We start from the raw sequence: 24,790 nt of genomic DNA, 5'->3' as shown, positions 1-24,790 counted from the left end.
GGATTACAGGAGTAATCAGTTCTTAGCTTCAATAGAGGCTTTCTTGCCTTCCTGCAGTGTCAGATTAGGTTAGAGATTGGCAAGAAGAGAACACGCATACAAAAACACAGAGACACGCACTCCTACTCTAAGTTCCGACTTTACATAGCCAATGGTACTGGACTTGCAGGAAGAGAGATGGCTATGAGCAAGGCTACACATCTGTCTCAGCTTTTCCCTTGCTTCTAATCCTTTTGCACAAGAAAGCTCCTGCCAGAACTGAGAAGGAAACCAGATTCTTGCCACGTTACTGCTTTTTAAAACTCAGGCTTACATCACTAAGTGGGAAGACTACACTAACAATCTGTATGCTTCCATTTAAGGGCAGCTTTTATAAATACTGGGATCTGCTAGTCCTTAACTGTACTCAGCACTGACAAGACTCCATCTTCATCTAGGAGACGAACCATGTCTTTCCTTCTAGCTCTTCAATATTCCTCATAACCTGTCTCCCGTGGTGCCCCATCTCTTCCTGCCCTCTATCAGTTTCTATCTATTATTTTTGTTTCCTCCCAGCACACTGACGACTCTCGGAAATTATTTGGTGGTTATCTGTCTCCCCGACTAAAATACGAGTAGCGTGGGAGCAAATGCTTGCACACAGCTGTACTTCCATTTCTTAGAACAGTGCTTGGCATAGGGTAGATACTCCATAAATATTTGTTGAATGAGTGAGTAGATTACCTCCTACCTCCAGTCTTGCCACCCTCTACTTTCCTCTCCATCTGTAGCCAGTCAATCTCCTGGCTTCTCCCTAACCTGAAGATAAAGTCCAGCTCCTCAGTGTGTCCTGCCAGGCCCTTGCAGCCTGAGCCTGCCTGCCCCTCCAGCCTTGTCTCTCAATTTTCCTCTTGCCTGAAACTCTCCCTTCCACTTCCCCATCCCTTGGCTGCTTCTGTGTTCCAGACCTACTGAACTTCTTTCAGATGCTCAAAACTGGAGTCAGGGCTGGTTGCTTGAGCCTAGGAGGTCGAGGCTTCAGTGAGCTGTGTTTGTGCCACTGCACTCTAACCTGGGTGACAGAGCAAGATCCTATCTCAAAAAACAAACAGAAAATCCCCACAAAAACACACAGCACAAAATAAAAAAACAAAAACCATTTTAGTACCAAAAAATTAGGACATAATTTTTTCATAAAAGGCCAACATTTAAATGGAATAACCTTAATTTTATGGAATACTCTACATTCTTTTTTATTTTTCTAGTGTTTTCATTAGCTGTTGAAAACTCTGTCATATCTCGGACCAGTTTGTGGACCAGCTCTTGGGGATGACTGAATGATATCTCAGGTCTCTTCCAACCTAATATTCTGAGACTTTATTCACAAGTAGTTTCCATGTTGCAGAAGGGTCCCCAGTAGGTCTATTTGGTGCTGGGGCTGAGCAGACACAGTGAAGAGTTTTTACCTGTGCGGACGCCCGTACTATGCGCACCGGGCATGCTATCGTCAACACCTAAGGCAATCCTATGGGGTAGGTATTACTGATGGCAAAACTGAGGCTTGGAAAGATTAAACTACCCAAAGTCACACTGTAGTGGAGTGGCCACCACCACAGTGTGACTTTGGGTGGCTTGCTTAATCTTGACTCCAAAGCCCATAGTTTTCTGCACCCAGATTCTAGTATTATGTCTAGCAGTTACTTTTCTCCTGGAAGCAGCCACCTCTTCTGAAAATGGCTTCTTCTCCTACTCTAGCGTGTAGACTGAGCTCAAGGGAGGTTGATTTCCAGGCCATGGTTGATCCATCCAGTCATGGGAACTTGACCCAAGGAGGGAGTACCAGTCAGAGATCTTCCTCGGGTGTCTGACCTTATACCTCCAGAGATTAGAAGGTGTTATGTTCTAATGCAGCAAGCCATAAATGCTGACTCAGTTGTTTTCAGAACTGTCTTGTTGCCAGAAAACAAGAGTTGTTGCCAGAAACTGTCGTCAGGAAGAGGGAATGAGGCCACCTCAAGGTGAAACAGGAGAGAGAACCTGGCAGCATTCAAGTCCCGGGATCCAATTGTTCCCGAGGCTGTCCCATCCCCACATTTCCCACGGTTAGATTATTCAGCCTTCCCCTGAATTGAGCAAGGGAATAAATCCTTCTCTTTTCTTGTTCTCTTTTTTTTTTGAGACAAGGTCTCACTCTGTAGCCCAGGTTAGAGGGCAGTGGCGTGGTCATGGCCCATTGCGGCCTCAACCTCTCAGACTCAAGCAATCTTCCCACCCCAGGCTCCCGAGTTGCTGGTACTACAGGCACGTGCCAACACACCTGGCTAATTTTTTTTTTTTTTTTTTTTTTTTTTTTTTGAGACGGAGTCTCGCTCTGTAGCCCAGGCTGGAGTGCAGTGGCCGGATCTCAGCTCACTGCAAGCTCCGCCTCCCGGGTTCATGCCATTCTCCTGCCTCAGCCTCCCGAGTAGCTGGGACTACAGGCGCCCGCCACCTCGCCCGGCTAGTTTTTTTGTATTTCTTAGTAGAGACGGGGTTTCACTGTGTTAGCCAGGATGGTCTCGATCTCCTGACCTCGTGATCCGCCCATCTCGGCCTCCCAAAGTGTTGGGATTACAGGCTTGAGCCACCGCGCCTGGCCCTCCTGGCTAATTTTTTAAGTTTTTAGTAGGGATGGGGCCTCACTATGTTGCCCAGATGGATCTCAAACTGCTGAGCTCAAGCAATCCTCCCACCTTGGCCTCCCAAAGTGCTGGGATTACAGGCGTGAGCCACTGCGCCCAGCCCCCTCCTATTTTCTAAGCCAATTCAAGTTTAATCAGATGCAACCAGTTTAGCTCAGGTCCCAGTGCTCTCATCCTTCTTCCCCAGTAAGGAGGTAGCACACTACAGTGGAAAGAAAGTGGACCTCGGAATAAGAACTTTGGCAAGATGTGAACAAAACAATACCGCATGGTGTTACAGGCTTAGAAACTGTCAGAAGCACTCACATTCAGCCACTGCAGCCTGGGCTATTGTCTGGAACACCAGATAGTACGCTGAGGCTTGTGTTGAGGACAAAGGTCTTAGATGCATCTGAGAAAGGGAAACAAAAGAAAAAGCCGTGCATGTTCGTTTTCAGTTCAGTTACAGCGGGTCCTCGATTAACGTCATTTCATTATAACGCTGCTGAGAGGAAAAATCGATTCCCTGCCGGGGCCACTTTCTGAGTGAAGTTTGCATGTTCTCCTTGGGTGTCTGAGCTTGTGTTGCAGGGTTTTCTCCAGGTCCCCCGACTTCCTCCCACATCCCAAAGATGTGCAAAGATGTGAATTGCACATCTAAATTGTCTACACTGTGTTTAGACTGTCCCAGTTTGAGTGAGTGTGGATATGTGAGTGAGCGTAGGTGTGTGTGAGGGTGTGGGTAAGTGTGGGATGTGAGTGGGTACGTGACTGTGCATGTATGAGTGTGGGGAGGTGAGTGTGTGTGTGGGAGTGTGGGTGTGTGTTAGTGAGTGTGGGTGTATGTGTGGATGTGAGTGTGAGCGTGTGAGGGAGAGTGAGGATGTGAGTGTGGGGATATGTGTGTGTGTGAGAGAGAGTGTGAGAGGCTGTGTGAGAGTGTGTGTGAGACAGTGTGAGTGTGTGTGTTAAAATGTGTGAGTGTGTGTGAGTATGAGTGTGTCTGTGTGAGTTTGTGTGAGAGTGTGTGTGTGTTTGTGTGTGTGGGAGAGAGTGAGTGTAAATGTGTAAGAGTGTGTGTCACTGTATATGTGTGTGAGTGCGTGTGTGTGTGAGTGTGTGTGTGGGAGAGAGACAGAGGTGTGTGTGTGTGTGTGTGGTGTGAATGTGTGCCCTGCGACAGGATGGTGTCCTGCCCGGGGTTGGATCCCACCTTATGCCCTGAGTTGCAGAGATAGACTCCGGCCACTTGAACTGAAACAATTGGGTAACTAATTATCTTATTTGTTTTTACCAATCTTTCATAAATGTATGTGTAGTTCACATTTATTTCAATGTTAATATATTGGGAGTGTTCTGGTCTTTATCTAGAAGTTTGTTGATGCTTTTGTGACAGAAATATGCTGTAGGAACCTAACTCTTGTTTCTGTCAATTAGCCTGTGGTCAAATTGGTTTTGTTATACGTCGTTTCATTTAAAGTTGCAGTTCCCAAGAACCTATCAGCATCCTTAAATGATGACCTACTGTATTTTTGAAGTAACAGCAAAATGTACAATTTATGGATGAAAACTCTCTTCTCCATCAGTCATGTTTTATGACTGTAACATTTTACAATTGTGTGTGTGTTTTTTAGGACAGGTTAATACATAGGGTTCAAAATTCAAAAGATACCAAAAAAAGTATAATGCAGTGAACGAAGTTTCCCTGTGATCCCTGCCTCTGACCACACCCACCTTTCCCAGCAGCCAACCAATGTCAGCAGTTAAGAAAATCTTTCCAGAGATATTCTCTGCACATATATGTTGGCTTTTGCTGCATGACAAGACACTTCAAAGCTTAGTGAGTTAAGAAAAAAACAAGCTTGGGAGTCTATGGGCCTGTGGAGCACTTCTAGTCTGGGCTTGCTCAGCAAGGCTAGGTGGTAGAGGATACCCTCAGTCACATGTCTGGAATTGTCAGGCTGGGTGGACCAGAAGATCCTTGCATGTCTGGAAGTTGGCTTATGTCAACTGAAGTGATGGCCACATGCCTCCCATCATCTGGGAGACTAGCTCCGACTCATGTGATGACAGAAGAGTTCCCAGCAGCGAAAGGGGTTATACTCCAACACACAAGCCGTATCAAGTTTCTGCTTTCATTATATTTGCTAATGAACCTCATATGGCCACGTCCAGGATCAAGGGATGGAGAAATAGACCCCACATCATGGTGGAAAGAAGTGTAAAGTCTCATTGCAAGAGGGCACAATTTAGAGAGGAGAAGAATTAAGGGCATTCTCTGCTGTCTATGACAGCACATGTGTGTGAAGATGAGTGCATGTATGTACTCATGTGTGTGCATATGCACCTTTTCCTGTTTTTTACATAAGTGGTGGCATACCGTCTTATGGCTTCTTATAGCTAAAACCTGATTCACAATCCTTGATGTCTACCAAACATGAAAGTTTATATTTTAGGTAGTAAAGGCATATTACAATCAAACAGTTCGATGGGAGAGTTCTTATCTCTTTATGTCAAATAGTAGGAAGATGAAGTGGAGGAACCTGTAACCTATGATAGAGAACAGAGCAGAGCTCACTGGGACCTTCACCTGAGCTCCTACCTCAGCTCATCCAGTATCTTTATGTAGTCATTTACAGTTGGAAAGTCAGCTTCCCAGAGAAATGCCTGTATAGTACCCAAATAAAGTACCTTGCTTTATAGTCTCCATTTGTTTATTTATTTTTGAAGAGACAGAGGTCTCATTGCGTTGTCCAAGCTGGTCTTGAACTCCTTGGTTCAAGAGATCCTCTTGCTTCGGCCTCCCGAGTAGCTGGGACTACAGACGTGAGCCACCGCACCCGGGCCTCATAGTCTCTATTTAATTAGAGTTGATTCCCTTCTTGAAAAAAGACTCATTTTGTGGTTGTCATTTATCAGAGAGGGAGCTTGTATTGTCCCCATTTGGGTCTTGACGCTACCTTTTCAGTGAGGCCTTCTCATCTAGTCTAAGAGGGTGCCCTACTTCAATTCCTGTCCCCGCTCCCTTTCCTGCCTTGTTCTTCTCCATAGCACAATCACCACCTGACACGCCATATATTTGTTTGTTTGTTAGTTCCTGTATTGTCCATCTCTGCCAACTAGAATATAAGCTCTGGGGGGCAGACTTTGTCTTGTTTACTTCTCTAACCCCAGCACCTAGAATAGTGACTGCCACATAGAAGGCTTTTGGTAAATATTTCTTGAATAAATGAATATTGTAAAAATTCTCACACAAGTTAGTTTCCTTTCTAAGCCCCAATTACCTCATCTTTAAGGTGGGGATTGTAATACCCGCTTCACTGGGTTCCCATGAGGAGTAAGCGAGTTATGCATGCACAGCAACTCCTACGGTGCATGACATCTAGACTGATCCATCGAGGTGGATCAGAAGGTGTGCTCACAGCCCGCATTTACATAAGGGCATCAATGTTCATAACAGCAAGTAGTACCTCTTCTGGGACATGGGAACTTTGGCGTGGATCAAAACCTTCAAATGAAAAGAAGTCAGAAAAGAAGTCAGCCTTTTAAAAGGCTAGTCCGGACTTCTTTGCAGTGTAGCAAACCAAACACGTGTTTGTCTTTCTCCCCTCCTGATTTGCCATTAAAATTAAGCAAAGAAACAATGGGAAGCTGAGGCTGAAGGATCACTTAAGCCCAGGAATTCAAGGCTGCAGTGAGCTGTGATTGCACCACTGCACTCCGGTCTGGGTGACAGAGCAAGATCCTGGAAAGAAAAGAAGAAAAGAAAAGAGAAAAGACAGAAGAGAAGAGAAGAAAAAGGAGAAGAGGAAAGAGAGAGCAAAAGAAAGAAAAATGGAAGGATAGAAGAAAAAGGGAGGAAGGAAGGGAGGAAGGGAGGGAGGGAGAGAGGGAGGAAGGAAGGAAGGAAGGAAGGAAGGAAGGAAGGAAGGAAGGAAAACTAAGCTCATAAAACTGAAGAAAATAGGATGGCCCTTCAGTGGACAAGGGAGTTAAATGAATTTCAGTGGAATGTAGAAAACCACAGCCAAGAATGAGCGTGGGCGGGCACTTTGGGAGACCAAGGCAGGCGGATCATCTGAGGTCAGGAGTTCTAGGCCAGCCTGGCGAACATTGCGAAACCCTGTCTCTACTAAAAACACAAAAATTTGCCAGGTGAAGTGGTGGGCGCCTGTAATCCCAGCTACTTGGGAGTCTGAGGCAGGACAATCGCTTGAACCCAGGAGGCAGAGGTTGCAGTAAACTGAGACCGTGCCATTGTACTCCAGCCTGGGTGACAGAGCTGAAACTCCATCTCAAAAAAAATAAATAAATAAAGAATGCGGGAGGATACAGCTATCCCATTGCACAGTGTCAGTCCTGGACAGGAGGATGGCGGGGGATGGGAGTGAGCCAGCGGGGCCATGCCAGGGATTCCTGAAAGTCTGCCTACTAAACAGCTCCATCTGTCGGCTGCTCACACTCTTTAACACTCTCGCACCCTCTCCCTGTCCCCTCACCCTGTGCTGGTAGACACCAGCCATTTAGCTCTAGATGAAGGAACTGCTAAAGGAGAGCTTTGACAGTTACGGTGAGTTGGCAACCCAGAGGAGAGCCCCTCCGTTCTGCCACTTCAGTTTCCCACAATCCAAAGGCCAGCTCCCAACCCATTCGTCCTAATGTGACACACACAAATCAGCAAGCCCTACCCAGGTACACAGATGGGCCAAGCCAGAAGGAGACTCGGGAAACAGGACATGCCCACTGGCTACTAGAATAGTCAACCTCGCCGTCGTTAATAAACACAAAATGACAATCCAAGGATGAAAACCAGCGACATGGAAGAGAAAGACAAACTGTTCCTGTACAGAGAACCAAAATTGGCCATTCACTCAAGACTAACGTCCTAGGGGGACAGAACATGGCTACAGGGATAGAAGGAGTAAAGAAGAGACAGGGGATCATTTATTAGGCACGGACATCGGCTAAGTCCTGTGCTCAAGCGTTCACATATATTTCCTCATTTAACTCTGCCAACGACTTTCTGAGATTGACAATATTCTTGTTGACCATTTTACAAATGAAGAAGCTGTGAGTCAGAGAAGTCAATAACTTATCCTGAGGTCATACAGCTGCTAAAGGAAACACACTGCATTCTTTGTTTTGTTTGTTTTATATTTGTTTTTGTTCTTAGCGTGGACACATTTATTAACCAAAGGGATGATCCTAACCAAATCAACACTTTGAAATAGTTGCATGTAAAATGTTTGTGATAAGATAATTGAACACAGTAATGAAGAAAAAAAAACAAACCCAGCAGTATGGAGATCTGCTCATTGAACTGAGCCTGTTTATTTTCGTAGCTAATTCCTGTCCAAAGTGATGGTGGAATTTTTATTCTACTTTTTTTTTTCATTTCCTTTTTTCTTAAATTATACGTTAAGTTCTGAGGTACATGTGCAGAATGTACAGGTTTCTTACATAGGTATACACGTGCCATGGTGGTTTGTTGCACCCATCAACCTATCATCTACATTAAGTATTTCTCCTGCCGGGCGCGGTGGCTCAAGCCTGTAATCCCAGCACTTTGGGAGGCCGAGACGGGCGGATCACGAGGTCGGGAGATCGAGACCATCCTGGTTAACACGGTGAAACCCCGTCTCTACTAAAAAATACAAAAAACTAGCCGGGCGAGGTGGCGGGCGCCTGTAGTCCCAGCTACTCGGGAGGCTGAGGCAGGAGAATGGCGTGAACCCGGGAGGCAGAGCTTGCAGTGAGCTGAGATCCGGCCACTGCACTCCAGCCTGGGTGACAGAGCGAGACTCCGTCTCAAAAAAAAAAAAAAAAAAAAAAAGTATTTCTCCTAATGCTATCCCTCCCCTTGCCCCCCACCCCTCGACAGTCCCCGGTGTGTGATGTTCCCCTCCCTGTGTCCATGTGTTCTCATTGTTTAACTCCCAATTATGAGTGAGAACATGCAGTGTTTGGTTTTCTGTTCCTGTGTTAGCTTGCTGAGAATGATGATTTCTAGCTTCATCCATGTCCCTGCAAAGGACATGAACTCATCCTTTTTTATGGCTGCATAGTATTCCATGGTGTAATATTCTACTTTTTCCTAGATCTGAGTACAGGTGACATTGTTCATGACACAGTCCATCACTAATTTCCCATCTTTTGATTTTCTTGTTGTTGTGTTTTTCCTTCCCATCCCTCTCCCAATGTTGAACCAATGCGCCATCTGTAAGTGCAGACAGTCAGAGTTTTTCTGCCATCAGCTGTAGTTTCTTCTAACTTCTCTAACCAGGGTGTAAGAAGAAAACTGTTGTCTTCAAAGTGCTCTCAGTTTTTATGGTGAGGTTGTTGCTATCATGAGAGATGATACAATCTGGTCTGGCCATTGCACCCATGTTTTGCAGAGCTATTCCCACTGCCAGTTCTTTCATGTCTTCATCAAAGCCTTTGGTGTCCATCAGGCACCATCTTCCTTCCAGCTGCTCAGCAGTGACCTGGGTTGGCGTGCAGAGTGCACAGAGCGGGGTCAGGCATGGAGAGTGGGCTGTGCGACTCCTGGCACCTACAGGCACTTTAGAAGGGACCTGCCCCAGATGCCCATTTGTTGTTAAAGTCTTGATTGCTTTTATTTTATTATGAAGATGGTATGCAGGATGCATGCTTATTCTAACAAATTTAAACAAACCAGAGTAAAAGCATCCCCAGAAAGAGCTTCTATTTCTGTTTCTCCAGACTTTTTCTACACGTATGCCAGTAGATATGTATCTTATTTTTTCTTAAGTCTTCCAACAGTTTATTAGAAAGAATGTAGATGTTTTTAAAAATCCCCACTGTCATGAACTTAACTTGAGGTTTTCAGCTCTGGTATAAGCTGAATCAAAAAAAGAAATTAAAAAAAAAGTATTAAACATTTTTTTCACTCATTTGTCATATTGACAGTGCAACTACAAATCTGGTCTAAATGTACACACTCTCATACAACAATGTACAGCTTTCTTTGTCCTCCATGCTAAGAGATGTAAAAGCTTAAGGGTCAAACAATACCAAATGTATAATTTTTTTTTTTTTTTTTAAAGACAGAGTCTCACTCTGTTACCCAGGCTGGAGTACAATGGCGCGATCTCGGCTCACTGCAACCTCCGCCTCCCGGGTTCAAGTGATTCTCCTGCCTCAGCCTCCTGAGCAGCTGGTATTACAGGTGCCTGCCAACACGCCCAGCTAATTTTTGTAGAGATAGGGTTTCCCCATGTTGGCCAGACTGGTCTCGAACTTCTGACCTCAGGTGATCCACCTGCCTTGGCCCCCCAGAGTGCTGGGATTACAGGTGTGAGCCACTGCAACCGGCCCAAATGAATAATTTTAAAAAACCATCTAAGTTAAGGCATTCACTAGTTTTAGCTAAGATACATCTGGAACACTGACAAGAATCATGTGAAGTAAATTTTTTGAAAAATAAACTTTAGTGAAAAATCCTGAAGGATAATACCAGAAGAATAGTAGGTTACCAGTAAGGTGTCAGCCAATTTGTTCCAGCCACTTCTGAATCCATGTTCTATAACCTAAAATTTAGTTCTGTTTCCCTAAGCTGAGAGCTTTCTATCATGTCAGTATCTATGCTATGAAGAAAAGGAGACTTAGGTGAGATGTTTGTATTTATTCCAACTGCTGCATCCATTGCCTAGGACCTCAACAGCTTCCTGGAAATCTGGGATGTCTTCATACATCAGGTTATTGCCTTAGCTGACCTTAAAATTGCCCCATACAATGGTACATATCAACCCTCTGTGAAGCCTTTTCAAAAACAAAACAGGTTGAAAAATGGGTTAAAGTAGGCAAATAGAGCATGCCTTTTGAGCAATCAATTCAGGAGTTCTCTCCGTTCTGAAATCTTGCAGAGCAGTTATTTTTCTTTCTCAAAATCCAAGTGATGACAATATTCTTTAGCTCTAGCATTTTTTCATCATCACTTTCTCATGAGTCATCATCTGCTCCATCTACTTCTGGTAAATCTACATCCACACCACCACCCATGCTGTTTATTACCTCAGAGAAATGATCAAAATTAGACATGTCTTCATCTGAATCATCTTCCGTCTTTCCAATTGTTGAAGTCCACACTAAGCCAGTTAAGCTTTGCCCTTTTTTTTTTGTTTGTTAACCTTGGCCATGACTGCCAGATTCTCCTTTTCATAAACAACATAAAATTGATCTGTCCATTCTTTTAGGCTCAGAATCATTTGGATCAATACAGTGAAAAAGATCAATTTCATTTAAATGCTTAAAATGATCATTTCCTCCAAGACAACTGAATGTACGTTTGGATTTTTCAAAATGTACATGAGCAGCTTTACTGTCTTCAACAGAAAATTCAGTGAAGACATGGTCCCTTCGATTGATTGTACCACTTTGCAGAAGCAGGTGGCATTGTAAAGGGGACAGGGGGATGGGGAAATGGGTGCATGGGCCTTTCTGGCAGTGGCTGCGGCTAGGGAGTTGACTCTTCTCCTGTGTTTTCTCCCTGGTTGCAACCTCTTCTTGCTCCCTTCAGGCGATGGTGGCAGCAACAGGCTCGACATATTTATCTTATTTATTTATTTATTATTATTATTTTTTGAGATGGAGTTTTGCTCTTGTTGCCCAGGCTTCACTGCAATGGCGCAAACTCAGCTCACCACAACCTCTGCCTCCTGGGCTCAAGCGATTCTCCTGCCTCAGCCTTCCAAGTAGCTGGGATTACAGGCACCCACCACCACACCCAGCTAATTTTTTGTATTGTTAGTAGAGATGGAGTTTCACCACATTGGCTAGGCTGGTCTTGAACTCCTGACCTCAGGTGATCCGCCCACTTCGGTCTCCCAAAGTGCTGGGATTACAGGCATGAGCCACTGTGCCCAGCCTTATCTTAAATTTTTAAACAAAGATTAGATTACATGTTTTGTAACTTGCTTGTGGTCACTTATATAATTGTATATCATTTTAGATTAGAGCATATGGCTCTGTGCCATTTAAAAAATAGCTGCATATATCACTTTATGAGTATTTTTAAATTATATGTACTCAAAACTGGTACTTCTTTGAACATACTTATAGGCATATCTTTGCTAATTTCTATAAAATAAGTTCCTAGAAGTGGACTTACTCATTCAAAGGGTATACACATTTCATTGATGCTCCTCTGTGCAGGGTTTTTTGTTTCCTTGCAACTTACAGCTCACCCAACATTGTATATTATCATTCTTTTATATCTCTGTTCATCTCTTAGATGAAAAGTTGTGTCCTGCTTAATATATATTTCTTTAATTACTAATGAAATCAAGCATATTTTTGGCTGTTTGACTTACATTCCTTAGCCATTGTTCCATTGTATCATTCGTCTTTCTCTGTCTTTTTTTTTTTTTTTTTTTAAGATAGACACTGGTATTCAACTCCTATTATGTGGACTCCAAAGCCCGTGCCCTGTGTCTATTGCCTTATGGTGAAGGCTTGTGTCCTTAATCATGGAATCAGTGAAGCAGGGATTAATGAGTGTCTCCATCAGCTGTTAAGGCCCCAAAGCCAGTTGGGGTTGGTTGGGCAGGTGTGTTTTGTTGTGGGCAGGTTTATGCAAGCCTACCCCCAAAAGTCTGAGGGAGCTGAGAGGCCAAAGAAAGAGGCTAACAGATCCAGTTTTTTAGAAAGATTTAATAGACACTTAGGAACAGAAGCCATGTTTGTGTCTCTGGCGGCAGCAAGACAATATGGTGGATCCTGTGCCATTACTCCCAGATCCAGGGCTTATATACCACAGGGGAACAGTACGTGTGATTCAGAAGGAATGTGTAAGATAATCAAAGTACAATAACATTAAGGTTTAGACCTAAGGTCAGGATTCATGGAAAGTATGTGCTCTTACACAAGGAACTGGAAATCTTAGAGGCCTTCCCAGAGATGGGGTTAATCAGAAGTCAACATGGCAAATCAGCATCCACCACAGAGTAGCTTCAGCCTCCACAAGGCATTGTAAGGGGTCTGGACCCAGCTCTCCAGCCTCACCTGGCTCCTTTGCCTTCCCTTTGCTTCTCCAGGTAAATGTGAGCCCTGGGTTTAGGTTGGCGAGTTTAGAAAGAGCTCCTCTAAGCATGTTCCCTGATGTTAATTCATGCCATTCAACTTAGCAAGTGTTTGCCTGTGTAGACAAGTGTCTACTGTGAGTCAGATACCAAGAAAAGCCTTTGGGGACACAGAAATGAGTAATATTGACCCCTCACTCCATTTGCATAGAGGGAGACAGATGCAAGTAGAGTATAATTTCCATAACAAAGACCCAAAGTGTTTTGGGAGAATTCATGGGAATGGGAGAGGTTGCACGGGCAGGGTGTGTCTGAAGCATTCGTTCTCTTTCTCTTTTTTTTTTTCTGAATGTATAAAGCTAACATAAAGCAGTCCTCACTCTAATTTTTTTTTTAATTTTACTTTAAGTTCTGGGATACATGTGCAGAACGTGCAGGTTTGTTACATAGGTATACATGTGCCATGGTGGTTTGCTGCACCTATCAACCCATCATCTAGGTTTTAAGCCCTGCATGCATTTGGTATTTGTCCTAATGCTCTCCCTCCCCTTGCTCCCCAATCCCTGACAGACCCTGGTGTGTGATGTTCCCCTCCCTGTGTCCATGTGTTCTCATTTTTCAACCCTCACTTATAAGTGAGAACATGCAGTGTTTGGTTTTCCATTCCTGTGTTAGTTTGCGAGAATGATGGCTTCCACCTTCAACCATGTCCCTGCAAAGGACATGAACTCATTCTTTTTTATGGCTGCATAGTATTCCATGGTGTATATATGCCACATTTTCTTTATCCAGTCTATCATTGATGGGCATTTGGGTTAGTTCCATGCCTTTGTTATTGTAAATAGTGCTGCAATAAACATACGTGTGCACGAGTCTTTATAGTAGAATGATTTATAATCCTTTGGGTACATACCCAGTAATGGGATTGCTGGGTCAAATAGTATTTCTGGTTCTAGATCCTTGAGGAATCGCCACACTGTCTTCCACAATGGTTGAACTAATTTACACTCCCACCAACAGTATAAAAGCATTCCTATTTCTCCACAGCCCTGCCAACATCTGTTGTTTCTTGACTTTTTAATAATTGCCATTCTAACTGGCGTGAGATGGTATCTCATTGTGGTTTTGATTTGCATTTCTCTAATGACCAGTGATGATGAGCTTTTTTTCATGTGTTTGTTGGCCTCATAAATTGTCTTCTTTTGAGAAGTGTCTGTTCATATCCTTCTCCCACTTTTTGATGGGGTTGTTTGTTTTTTTCTTGTAAATTTGCTTAAATTCCTTGTAGATTCTGGATATAAGACCTTTGTCAGATGGGTAGATTGCAAAAATGTTCTCCTATTCTGTATGTTGCCTGTACATGCTGATGATAGTTTCCTTTACTGTGCAGAGAAGCGTCCATTCTTAAATGGTATGAGGGTTAATTTTGTGTGTCAGTTTGGCTGGGTCGCAGTGCCCAAGACATCAGGTCAAACATTATTCTGAATGTTTCCATAAAGGTGTTTTTTGGATGAATTAATATTTAGGCTAGTGGTATTTGAGTAAAGCAGATTGCCCTCCATTAAGGAGATACCCCTCATCCAATCAGTTGAAGGTCTTAATAGAACAAAGACTGACCTCCCCTGAGCAGGAAGGAATTCTGTCAGCAGACAGGACCTCAGACTTGAACAGCAACATCAGCCCTTCCCTGGGTCTCCAGCCTGTCCACCCTGCAGACTTTTTTTTTTTTTTTGAGATGGAGTTTTGCTCTTATTGCCCAAGCTGGAGTGCAGTGGCACGATCTGGGCTCACTGCAACCTCCACCTCCTGGGTTCAAGCAATTCTCCTGCCTCAGACTCCCGAGTAGCTGAGATTACAGGCACCTGCCACCACGCCTGGCTAATTTTTGTATTTTTAGTAGTTAACGGGTTTCACCATGTTAGCCAGGCTGGTCTTGAACTCCTGACCTCAGGTGGTCAGCCAGTCTTGGCCTCCCAAAGTGTTGGGATTACAGGCGTGAGCCACTGCGCCCAGCCATCACCCTGCAGACTTTGAACTTGTCAGCCTCTATAATGCTGTGAGCCAATTTTCTCCCCGTGCCCTCCCCCAATCCCATTGGTTCCGTTTTACCTGGAGAGCTCTTACTAATACAGATGGATATCTGTGGCCCTCTCCAAGGGCTCCCTTGGCCCATTTGCTCATAGAAAAGACAGTATTTGCCAGCAGATAGAAGAGGGGCTACCATGGACTGCATTGAGACAGCCGCTCCATGCTGAGGAGGCAGAAGTCCCACCAGGTAATTGCCACTGCAAACATAATTTAAGAGAGAGACAAACCAAGGAAAAGAAGTTTCATCTCTTTCACTTTCTAGCTGGAGGGCTGGGGCACTAGGCTAAGCACTGAGAATATGGCCATGAACAAGACTCTAAGGAAGAAGAGATTAAAACCATAATTAATTCATCTGAAAGGTACCAAATGCTGCCATGGAGACGTGTGGGTGTTAAGGGTGCTGAGAGGACCATGTCTGGTTGGGAAGTCCGGGAGGGCTTCTCTGAGGAAGTGGTATTTAGCTGAAATCCAAAGGAGGGGTATAAGTCAACTGAGAGTCAAGAGAGCCTGCTGGTAGAGGGAACAGCATGTGGGAAAGCCCAGGAGAGGAGGAATTTCACAGAGTCGAGAGAAGCCTGGCGTGGCTGGAGTGAAGTGGGTGAAGGAGTGAGTGGTGGAGCTCAGATTGGAGAGGCAGCAGGGAGGCTAGTAGGATCTTGCAGGTCAACGTAAGGACTGTGGGCACTGCTTTAAGGCACACGGAAAATTATTGAAGGGTTTTCAGCAAAAAGTGGCCTGATTATTTCTTCAGCTATTTTTCTATTTTGCCCCTCTTCTCTCCCCTCCTTCTGTGACTCTAATAGCACGTATGTTAGAATGGTTCACTGATGATCTGTTCATATTTTGTCAGTCTTTTTTCTTTCCATTCTTCATTTTGGGTAGTTTCTATTGCTATGCCTTCAAGCTCGCTGATCTTTTCTTCTACAATGTCTAGTCTGCTGTTTATCCCATCGAATCTAGTGTTCATCTCAGATGTTGTAGTTTCCATTCTAGAAATTCCATTTGGATCTTTAAAAACATATCTTTCATTTCTTTCATCTTGTTCCCATTTTCCTCTAACTTCTTGAAAATATGGAGCATATTTTTGATAGCTCTTTCAATACTCTTGTCTGCTAATTCCATTATTTGTTAACACTGAGTCTGTTTCTATTCATCAATTTTTCTCCAGGAAGGTAGAGGTTCCTAGGAATGAGATACTGTGGTTCATGAAAGTTTTTTAAGTATGGCCCAGGATATGAGCCATACTTGCTGACTCTTTGCATGTGTAGTAATACTTGATTGGCTGCCAGACAGTGTCAGTTTTATACTGTTGGATGATGGATTTGTTGTATTCACTTAAATGATGTTGGCCTTTGTTCTGGCATGCAATAAGTGACTTGGAATCTGATTGATGCTTTTGAGACTTGTTTTTAAGCTTTGTTATGGTGGATCCATAGCAGCCTTTAATCCAGGGTTAACTCATTCCCACTACTATGGCACTGCCCTGTGTGTTTGTAAGGTCTTTCCACTCAGCTACTAGAACCATCTTGGCTTTATGTGTGCTCCAGAAATCATTTGGTTTCCAGCTGGCTGGTGGCTCTTCCCCTGGCCTTGAGTCATTTCCGCTCGTGTGTGTTCATACCACCACTCAGCCAGAGACTTGAGCAGATCCTCCTGCAGTTCTCTGTGCAGTCCTCCTGACTTGAGACTCTCCTGTGTCTTGTTCAGTGCTATGGCCTGAATGTGTGTGTCCCCCCAAAATTTTTATATTGAAAGCTTAACCCTCAAGGTGATAGTACTTGGAAGTGGGGACTTTAGGGGGGTGATTAGGTCTTGGGAGCTGAGCCCTCAGGAATGGTCCTCATGAGGACCTCATTCCTTATGAGGACAGGAAGTGTTCTCATAAAAGAAGCCAGAGAGAGCTTCCTGTCCCTTCCGCCACATGAGGCTACAATGAAAAGATATCATCTATGAACCAGGAAATGGGCTGTCCGACATTGAATCTGATGGTGACTTGGACTTCCCCACCATCAGGACTTAGAAGCACATGTTTGTTGTTTAGAAGCCACCCAGTCTATAGTATTTTGTCACAGCAGCCCAAATGGACTAAGACAGTCAAGATGAGCTAAGGATGGAAACGGTGTTGCTGGCTGCCCTTCTGCTCAGAGGCCTTGGCCTGACCCAGGCACATTGGCTCTTATCCCTGGTCCTCTGCTCATGCTCTCATTTCAGCAAGAAGGTAAGGGTTTCTAGGAATGAGATACTGTGGTTCATGAAAGCTTTTTTAAAAATGGAGTAGGCCGGGAGCGGTGGCTCAAGCCTGTAATCCCAGCACTTTGGGAGGCCTAGGCGGGCGGATCACAAGGTCAGGAGATCGAGACCATCCTGGCTAACATGGTGAAACCCTGTCTCTACTAAACACACAAAAAAAAACTAGCCGGGCGAGGTGGCGGGCGCCTGTAGTCCCAGCTACTCGGGAGGCTGAGGCAGGAGAATGGCATAAACCCGGGAGGCGGAGCTTGCAGTGAGCTGAGATCCGGCCACTGCACTTCAGCCTGGGCAACAGAGCAAGACTCCGTCTCAAAAAAAAAAAAAAAAAGGAGTAATATTGCTAAGGTGTAACAACAACAACAACAACAAAAGGCCTATGTAATCCTGGTCTAATGGGTGACCTCTGCAGTTTTGTCCTGGAATTATTCCCTGAGCCTGAACCCACAAGCCGACTTTTGACTTCTGATCCTTGGTGCCTGTAAGAACAATGGAATCTGCTTTTCTCACTTGCCCTGAATAAAATCTGTGGAATTCAGTCATGTGTGAGAATATGTGAACTTCATGCTGGATGTTCTGGAACACTAAGACTTAGGGAAAATATGATGAATAGAAACAGACTCAGTGTTGACAAATAATGGAATTAGCAGACAAGGTTATTGAAAAGTGGTTCAGATTGATGTGTCAGAAATGTCTAGAGCCTGATTATTGAGGAAAATTAACAGGAAGGCTATCTGTACTCAAAAGCCAAATCCCTTGCTGTCTTAGCAGAGGTGGGAGCCACGATGCCCATCCTGTTAAAGAGAAGCCTTTTTATTTACAATTTCTTCTTTAAATTGAGATAAAAATTCCTGCAACAGAAAATTAACCATTTTTAAAGTGCACAGTTCATGGTGTTTAGGACATTCACAATGTTGTGCAACAATGCCTCTATCTAGTTCCAAAACATTTTTATCACCCTGAAAGGAAATCTTGTACCCAGAGGCAGTCGTTCCCCATCTTCCCCAGCCCCTGGGAGAAGTCCTTTTTTTTTTTTTTTTTTTTTTTTCCACATAAGGTTTCTAAGTGCCAGAGTTGGCACTAAGAATATCTTCTCTAAAGGGCTTTGAGGCATGGGGCAAAGAGCATACATAGGCTTTAGGGGCAGACAGGGCCAGGATCAAAAGCCAGCCTTGAAACTTACCTGCGTGATCCTGGAGCAGTCTCTTAATCTCTCCAAGTCTCAAGTTGGGCTAATGTCACTTCCTTCCAAGCTTTTCTGGAACTCCTGTGAATGCTGTAAGTGGATTCTGAAGGTTAAGGACAATCTGGTCCCAGGCTTCCAGGCTTCCAGGCTGGAAGAATAAACTGACAAGGGCTTTGGGGTCCCTGGCAAGTGAGCAACTTCCCAGAAGACCTAGCAGCTAGCTAAGTCTTAGCAAACCCAGGTGTCTCAGGGTGAATACAGAACTGGCTGTTTTCCAAGGCTTTTCTGGGCATAGCTGAGTCAGGCGGAGGGACTGTGGGCCTCTTGAACTCCTGGGCATGATGGAATCTGGCTTCTTGCATCCAGACAAGGGAGTTGTTTCTAGTCCCAATGGCCAGTGAGACACAACCCGACCTGCTAATGTGAGTCCTAATAAGGGGAGGGCTCCTGGAGTTGGAGTGAGATGGAGCCTGTTCCTCTAATGCTGGTAGAGTCTCAAGAATGTAGTTCTCCGGGAGGCGGAGCTTGCAGTGAGCCGAGATCGCGCCACTGCACTCCAGCCTGGGCGACAGAGTGAAGACTCTGCCTCAAAAAAAAAAAAAAAAAAAAGAATGTAGTTCTTGGGGTTGGGTGCAGTGGCTTACGCCTGTAATTCCAGCACTCTGGGAGGCTGATGCGGCAGGATCTCCTGAGCCCAGGAGTTCAAGACCAGCCTGGGCAACATGGCGAAACCTCACCTCTACAAAAAAAAAAAAAAAAAAAAATTAGCCAGGTGTAGTGGTATGTACCTGTGGTCCCAGCTACTGGGGAGGCTGAGGTGGGAGGATGGCTTGAGCCAGGAGGCTAAGGATGCAGTGAGTCATGATTGCACCACTGCACTCCAGCCTGGGTAACAAGAGTGAGACCCTATCTCTAAATAAATAAATAAATAAATAAATAAATAAATAAATAAATAGAATGTAGTTCTCAGGGATCCAGGACTCAGAGGAGCTGTGACTTATTCAGAGGACAGGGTTTGCTGGATTTCATAGGTTCAGGGAGAGCAGACCTAGGTTTCTTAGGGGTCAGGGAAGAGGAAGTGGATCCACTTGGCTAGATCCAGGGTGAGGAACTTCCAGTGTGAGTTTTGGAGTTCCCCCTTTCATTGCGGTTTCTTGAAATCTTGTCAAAATTCTATAATAACTTCCCCACTATTTTTTGGCAGGTAGGCCCACAGCCCACTGATGGCTCTTAACCAGAAGACTAAGCAAGGCACCCCCATTAGTCTCCCTGAAAGGCAGCAGATCCTTGCCTTACAGAATAAACAAGGTCTGCAGGGTGGGTGTCATCAGTGACTGAGGAACCACTTCCCAAGCCTTGGGTCCATCTCTGGAGCTCACCCCCACAAGGGAAGGGGAGCCGGGAGCCCTGATGCCCAGTGGGTCTCTGTTTGCCTACCTCCATGAATGAATAGCCCTGGATTTCCTGCCATGGAGGAGGTCTCTCTCTCCCCCTGTCTTTTGTTCTTTCTCTCTCTCTTTTCCTGTCTCTCTCTTCCCTCTCTCTTTCGCTCTTTGCTGTGTCGATGAACTTCTGGAGAAATGTGGGTCTTTTTTGTCCATCTAGGGGTGCATGGGACTCAGCGCTTGTCCTGGCAGTTTTCCCATCTTCTGGAAAGCAGGATGGGGCACAGGACCGCGAGGGTGGGAGAAGGGGAGGACCCTGGAGAACCTAGAGGGAAGGCTCTGGGATAGCATGTGTAGTAGAGAGGGCTGGAGGTGAGATGGGGAGTGGTAAGAAGGAAGCTAGACATGCAGATAGGGGCCTGGGCGTGGAGGCCATGGTCAGCGGTTTGGACTTAGATATTCTAAGGGAGTGAGAACCTGGACCCATTTTAAGCAGCAAAGGGGCATGAGCGGGCTTGCCATGCAGTGTGGTCGGGGTGGGGTGGCATCAAATTGATAGACCGGCCTTATGTGGATTGAACATGGTGAGGCAACGGGAAACCAAAAGCGATTGCTGTTTTGGGCAAACAGTGGTACCACTGGCCAAGAGAAAGAAGGAGGGGTGCAGGGGCAGGTGGAGGGAACAGGAGCTTAGGTTTGTGTGTTCTGAGTCTGAGAAATGTGTATGACACTGGCAAAGCTGTCCACTCAGCCGCTGGAGAGAGAGCTCTGGAGAGACTCAGGTCTGGGGAGACCCGGGCCCTTAGGTGGTGATGGAAGCCGCTTGGGGAGAGTGAGAAGGGAGTCCTGGGAAAGGGCCCTGAGGAACGTCCATAGCGGGGTGCTGGGCAGTGGAAAGGAGGTGGCCAGGGAGCCTGGAAAGAGCATCCGGGATGGGAGAGGGAACAGGAGAAGACAGGCTCATGGCCGCCAGGGCAAAAGTGTGGTTCAAGAAGGAGAAAGAGTGCAACTGTCAAAAGCTTCTGAGAGGCCGGGCACGGTGGCTTACGTCTGTAATCCCAGCACTTTGGGAGGCAAGGTAGATGGATCACTTGAGGTCAGGAGTTTGAGACCTGCCTGGCCAACATGATGATACCCTGTCTCTACTAAAAAAATTAAAAATTAGCTAACCATAGTGGTCCGTGCCTGTAATCCCAGCTACTTGGGAGGCTGAGGCAGGAGAATCACTTGAACCTGGGAGGTGGAGGTTGCAGTGAGTGAGACCATACCATTGCACTCCAGCCTGGGCAACAGAGCGAGACTCTGTCTCAAAACAACAACAACAAAAAGCTTCTGAGAGGCCGTGGACAGAGGCCAGGTTACTGGGGGCCATGAGGATGACCTTAGTAAGAGCAGTGGCATGGAAGAGATGGATTAAAGACTTAAATGTAAAACCTAGAACCATAAAAACCCTGGAAGACAACGTAGGCAATACCGTCCTGGACACAGGAATGAACAAAGATTTCATAATGAAGACACCAAAATCAATTGCAACAAAAGCAGAAATTGATACATGGAATCTAATTAAACTTAACGGCTTTGGCACAGTAAAAGAAATTGTCAACAACATAAACAGACAGCCTACAGAATTAGAGAAAATATTTTCAAACTGTGCATCTGACAGAGGTCTAATATCCAGCATCTATAAGGAACTTGAACAAATTTCCAAAAAAAAAAAAAAAGGGAAACCAAACAACCCCATTAAAAAGTGGGCAAAGGAAATAAACAGACACATATAAAACGAAGACCTACATGTGGCCAATAAGCATATGAAAAAAAGTTCGATATCACTGATCTTTAGAGAAATGCAAATGAAAACCACAATGAGATACAATCTCAAGCCAGTCAGAATGACTATTATTAAAAAGTCAAAAAATAACAGTTGCTGGCGAGGTTATGGAGAAAAGGGAACACTTATACACTGTTGGTAGGAGTGTTAATTAGTTTGACCATTGTGGAAGGCAGTGTGGTGATTCCTTAAAGAACTAAAAACAGACTACCATTCGACTCAGCAATCCCATTACTGGGTATATACCCAGAGGAATATATATCATTCTACCATAAAGACACATGCACATGAATGTTTATTGCAGCACTATTCACAATTGTAAAGACATGGAATCAACCTAAATCCCCATCAATGAAAGACTGGGTGAAGAAAATGTGGTACATATACATCATGGAATATTATGCAGCCATAAGGAAGAATAAGATAATGTCTTTCATGGGAACGTGGATGGCACTGGAGGCCATAATCCTTAGCAAACTAACCCAGGAACAGAAAACCAAATACCACATGTTCTCATTTATAAGTGGAAGCTAAATGATAAGAACTGTTGAACACAAAGAAGAGAACAACAGATACTAGGGCCTAATCGAGGGTAGAGGGTGGGAGGAGGGGGTAGAGCAGGAAAAAATAACTATTAGGTACTAGGTTTAGTACCTGGAATATGAAACAATAAACCCCCGTAACATGCATTTACCTATATAACAAACCTGCACATGAACCTTAAACATAAAATAAAAGTTGAAAAAACAAAAGAACAGTGTCTTTGACATTTAATAGAGGTTTCTACTTTATCTGACATTAATTTTTGCTTCTTTTGTGTGTGCATTTGCCATAGCCTTAACTTTTAACTGTTTGGGGTCATTTTGTTTTTAGTGAGTCTCTGTAAACAACCTATAATTTAACTCTCATCTTTAGTCTGAGTCTTTGACTTTTTATTGGAGAAACTTAAGCCATTGCTAATTATTGCCATAACTGATCTATATGTGGTCTTCCTCTCCAGAAGTCATAGCCCGGATCTAATCATGAGAAAAACATCACATAAATCCCAATTGAGGGATATCTGACAATTATCAAACCAGTAGTTCTCAAAACTGCCAAGGTCATCAAAAACAAGGAAAGTTTACAACCACTATGGAGAACAGTTTGGAGGTTCCTCAAAAACTAAAAATAGAGCTACCATATGATCCAGCAATCCCATTGGTAGGCGTATACCCAAGAGAAAGGAAATCAGTATATTAAGGAGATATCTGCACTCCCATATTTGTTGCCCCTCTGTTCACAGTAGCCAAGATTTGGGAGCAACCTAAGTGTCCATCAACAGATGAATGAATAAAGAAAATGTGGTACATACACACAATAGAGCACTATTCAGCCACATTAATCTCTTAAAAAAGTCATTTTCTTAGGGTGAATACTTCACCTTGGAAGAGGGCACCTCATCCTTGAAAGCCATGGTCTCCGTGCTGGTACCTTCAAAAAAGAATGAGATCCTGTCATTTGCAACAACCTGGATGGAACTGGAGGTCATTATATTAAGTGAAATAAGCCAGGCACAGAAAGACAACCATTGCATGCTCTCTTATTTGTTGGATCTAAAAATCAAAACAGTTGAACCCGTGGAGATAGAGTGTAGAAGGATGGTTAGCAGAGGCAAGGAAGGGTAGTTGCGGGTGGGGGTGGAGGGGAGTTAGGGACAGTTAATGGGTACAAAACAATAGAGTAAGAATGAATGAATAAGACCTAGTATTTGATAGCACAATAGGGTGACTATAGTTAATAACGATTTACTTGAACATTTAAAAATAACTAAGAGAGTATATAATTAGATTGTCTGTAACACAAAGAATAAATGCTTGAGGGGATAGATACTCCATTCTCCAGGATGTGATTATTATGCATTGGATGCCTGTATCAAAATATCTCATGTACCCCAAAATATATATACCTATCATGTGCCCATATAAAAATAAAACATTATTTAAAAATATAAGGAAAGTTTGAGAAACTGTCACAGACAAGAGGAACCTAAGGAGACATGATGACTAAATGCAATGTGGCTCCTGGGTTAGATTCTGGAGCAGAAAATGGACACTAGGTTGAAACTAGGGAAAGCTCAACAAAGTATAAACTTAAAAAACAAACAAACAAAAAAATCCCACAAAGAAAACTCTGCGTCCAAATGGCTTCTCTGGTGAATTCTACCAAACATTTAAGGAAAAAATAGCATCAGTTCTACATAAATCTTCCAAAATTAGAAGAAGAAATAATTCCCATATAAAAATAACTCTGAAAGAATCATAAACCTAAATGTAAGAAATTTAGAAGCTAAAATGATAAAATCCTGGAACAAAACATAAGAAAAAAATCATAGTGGCCTTGAGTTAGGAAAAGATTTCTTGAATACACAAAAGTAGCAAAAACTCTAAAAGAAAAAATTAATAAATTGCATTTCATTAAAATTAAAAATGTTTTCTTCCCCAGATAATAAAATAATAAAATAAGTCAAGCCACAGACTGAGAAAAAATATTTGTGAAACAAAAATCCATCAAAGGGCTTGTACACATAATATGTAAAGACCTCTGACAACCCACTTATAGGAAAGCAAAAACCCAATAAAAGGTGGCAAAATATTTCAATAGTCACTTCCTCAATATATATGGGTGGCAAATAAGGCACTTCACTAAGTATTTTATATATATCTACCTCTATAACCGTATATCACAACATCATTAGTCATTAGTGAAATTCAAATTAAAACCACAATGAGATCACTGCAAGGTACCACTGCACCCAATAGAATGACTAAAATTTAAAACACTGAAAACACCAAGTATTGGCAAGGCTATTGAGCAACTGGGAACTCTTATGCATTGTTGGTGGGAACCCAAAATGGTCCAGCTGCTTTGGAAAATAGTTTGGAGTTTCTTTTAAAGTTAGGCATACACTTACTATGTGAGCCAGCAATTCCACTCCTAGGCATTTACCCAAGAGAGAAGGAAATATTTGGTCAAAGACTTGTAATGTGCGTAGCAGTTTTATTCATAATAGCTGAAAACTGGAAACAACTCAAATGTCCATCAACTGGTGAATGGAGAAACAAATTGTGGTATATCCATAAAATGGAATACTATGCAGCAGTAAAAAGGAAAAAACTACTGCTACATGCAACAGCATGGATGAATCTCGAAAGCATTAAGCTAAATGAAAAAGGCCAGACACCTAAAACTACATGCTGTGTGAGTCCACTTCTAATGCACTCTAGGAAAGGCAAAACTATAATGACAGGAAAAGCACCTCAGCAGTTGCCAGGGACTATGGTGTAGGAATAGAAATTTTACTGCAAAGGGGCACAAGAGACTTTCTGGGAAGTAATGTA

The 24,790-nt window shown here is 43.7% G+C and overlaps 1 protein-coding gene, 2 long non-coding RNA genes and 2 pseudogenes across 7 annotated transcripts in view; 2 read left to right on the top strand and 3 right to left on the bottom strand.

Moving 5' to 3' along the window:
- The window catches only part of FADS2 (fatty acid desaturase 2), a 109,245-nt gene that overhangs the window by 10,238 nt on the left and 74,217 nt on the right, over window positions 1-24,790 (top strand). The gene's annotated exons all lie outside the window — the stretch shown is intronic.
- LOC144334186 (uncharacterized) lies at window positions 2,305-21,320 on the top strand. The gene is made up of 3 exons (XR_013403703.1): window positions 2,305-2,459; window positions 2,741-5,172; window positions 20,826-21,320. It is a non-coding gene; the product is annotated as an uncharacterized LOC144334186 (long non-coding RNA).
- The window catches only part of LOC144334183 (uncharacterized), a 54,737-nt gene continuing 32,773 nt past the window's right edge, over window positions 2,827-24,790 (bottom strand). The window contains exons 2-4 of one of the 4 annotated variants that reach the window (XR_013403699.1): window positions 22,834-22,883; window positions 18,198-18,290; window positions 2,963-3,051 (exon numbers count right to left, since the gene is read on the bottom strand). This is a non-coding gene — a long non-coding RNA (uncharacterized LOC144334183). Of the gene's footprint in view, window positions 3,052-18,197; window positions 18,291-22,833; window positions 22,884-24,790 lie in introns of all 4 variants that reach the window. The other 3 variants (XR_013403698.1, XR_013403700.1, XR_013403701.1) reach the window with 3 other exon arrangements.
- Window positions 7,507-9,533, bottom strand: LOC100427244 (fatty acid-binding protein 5 pseudogene; annotated as a pseudogene).
- On the bottom strand, window positions 10,494-11,055 carry LOC144334522 (prostaglandin E synthase 3 pseudogene; annotated as a pseudogene).

This window comes from Macaca mulatta, chromosome 14, assembly GCF_049350105.2.
Source record: "Macaca mulatta isolate MMU2019108-1 chromosome 14, T2T-MMU8v2.0, whole genome shotgun sequence".
Lineage (NCBI taxonomy): Eukaryota > Metazoa > Chordata > Mammalia > Primates > Cercopithecidae > Macaca > Macaca mulatta.
This window is presented reverse-complemented; position numbering and strand designations above follow the sequence as displayed.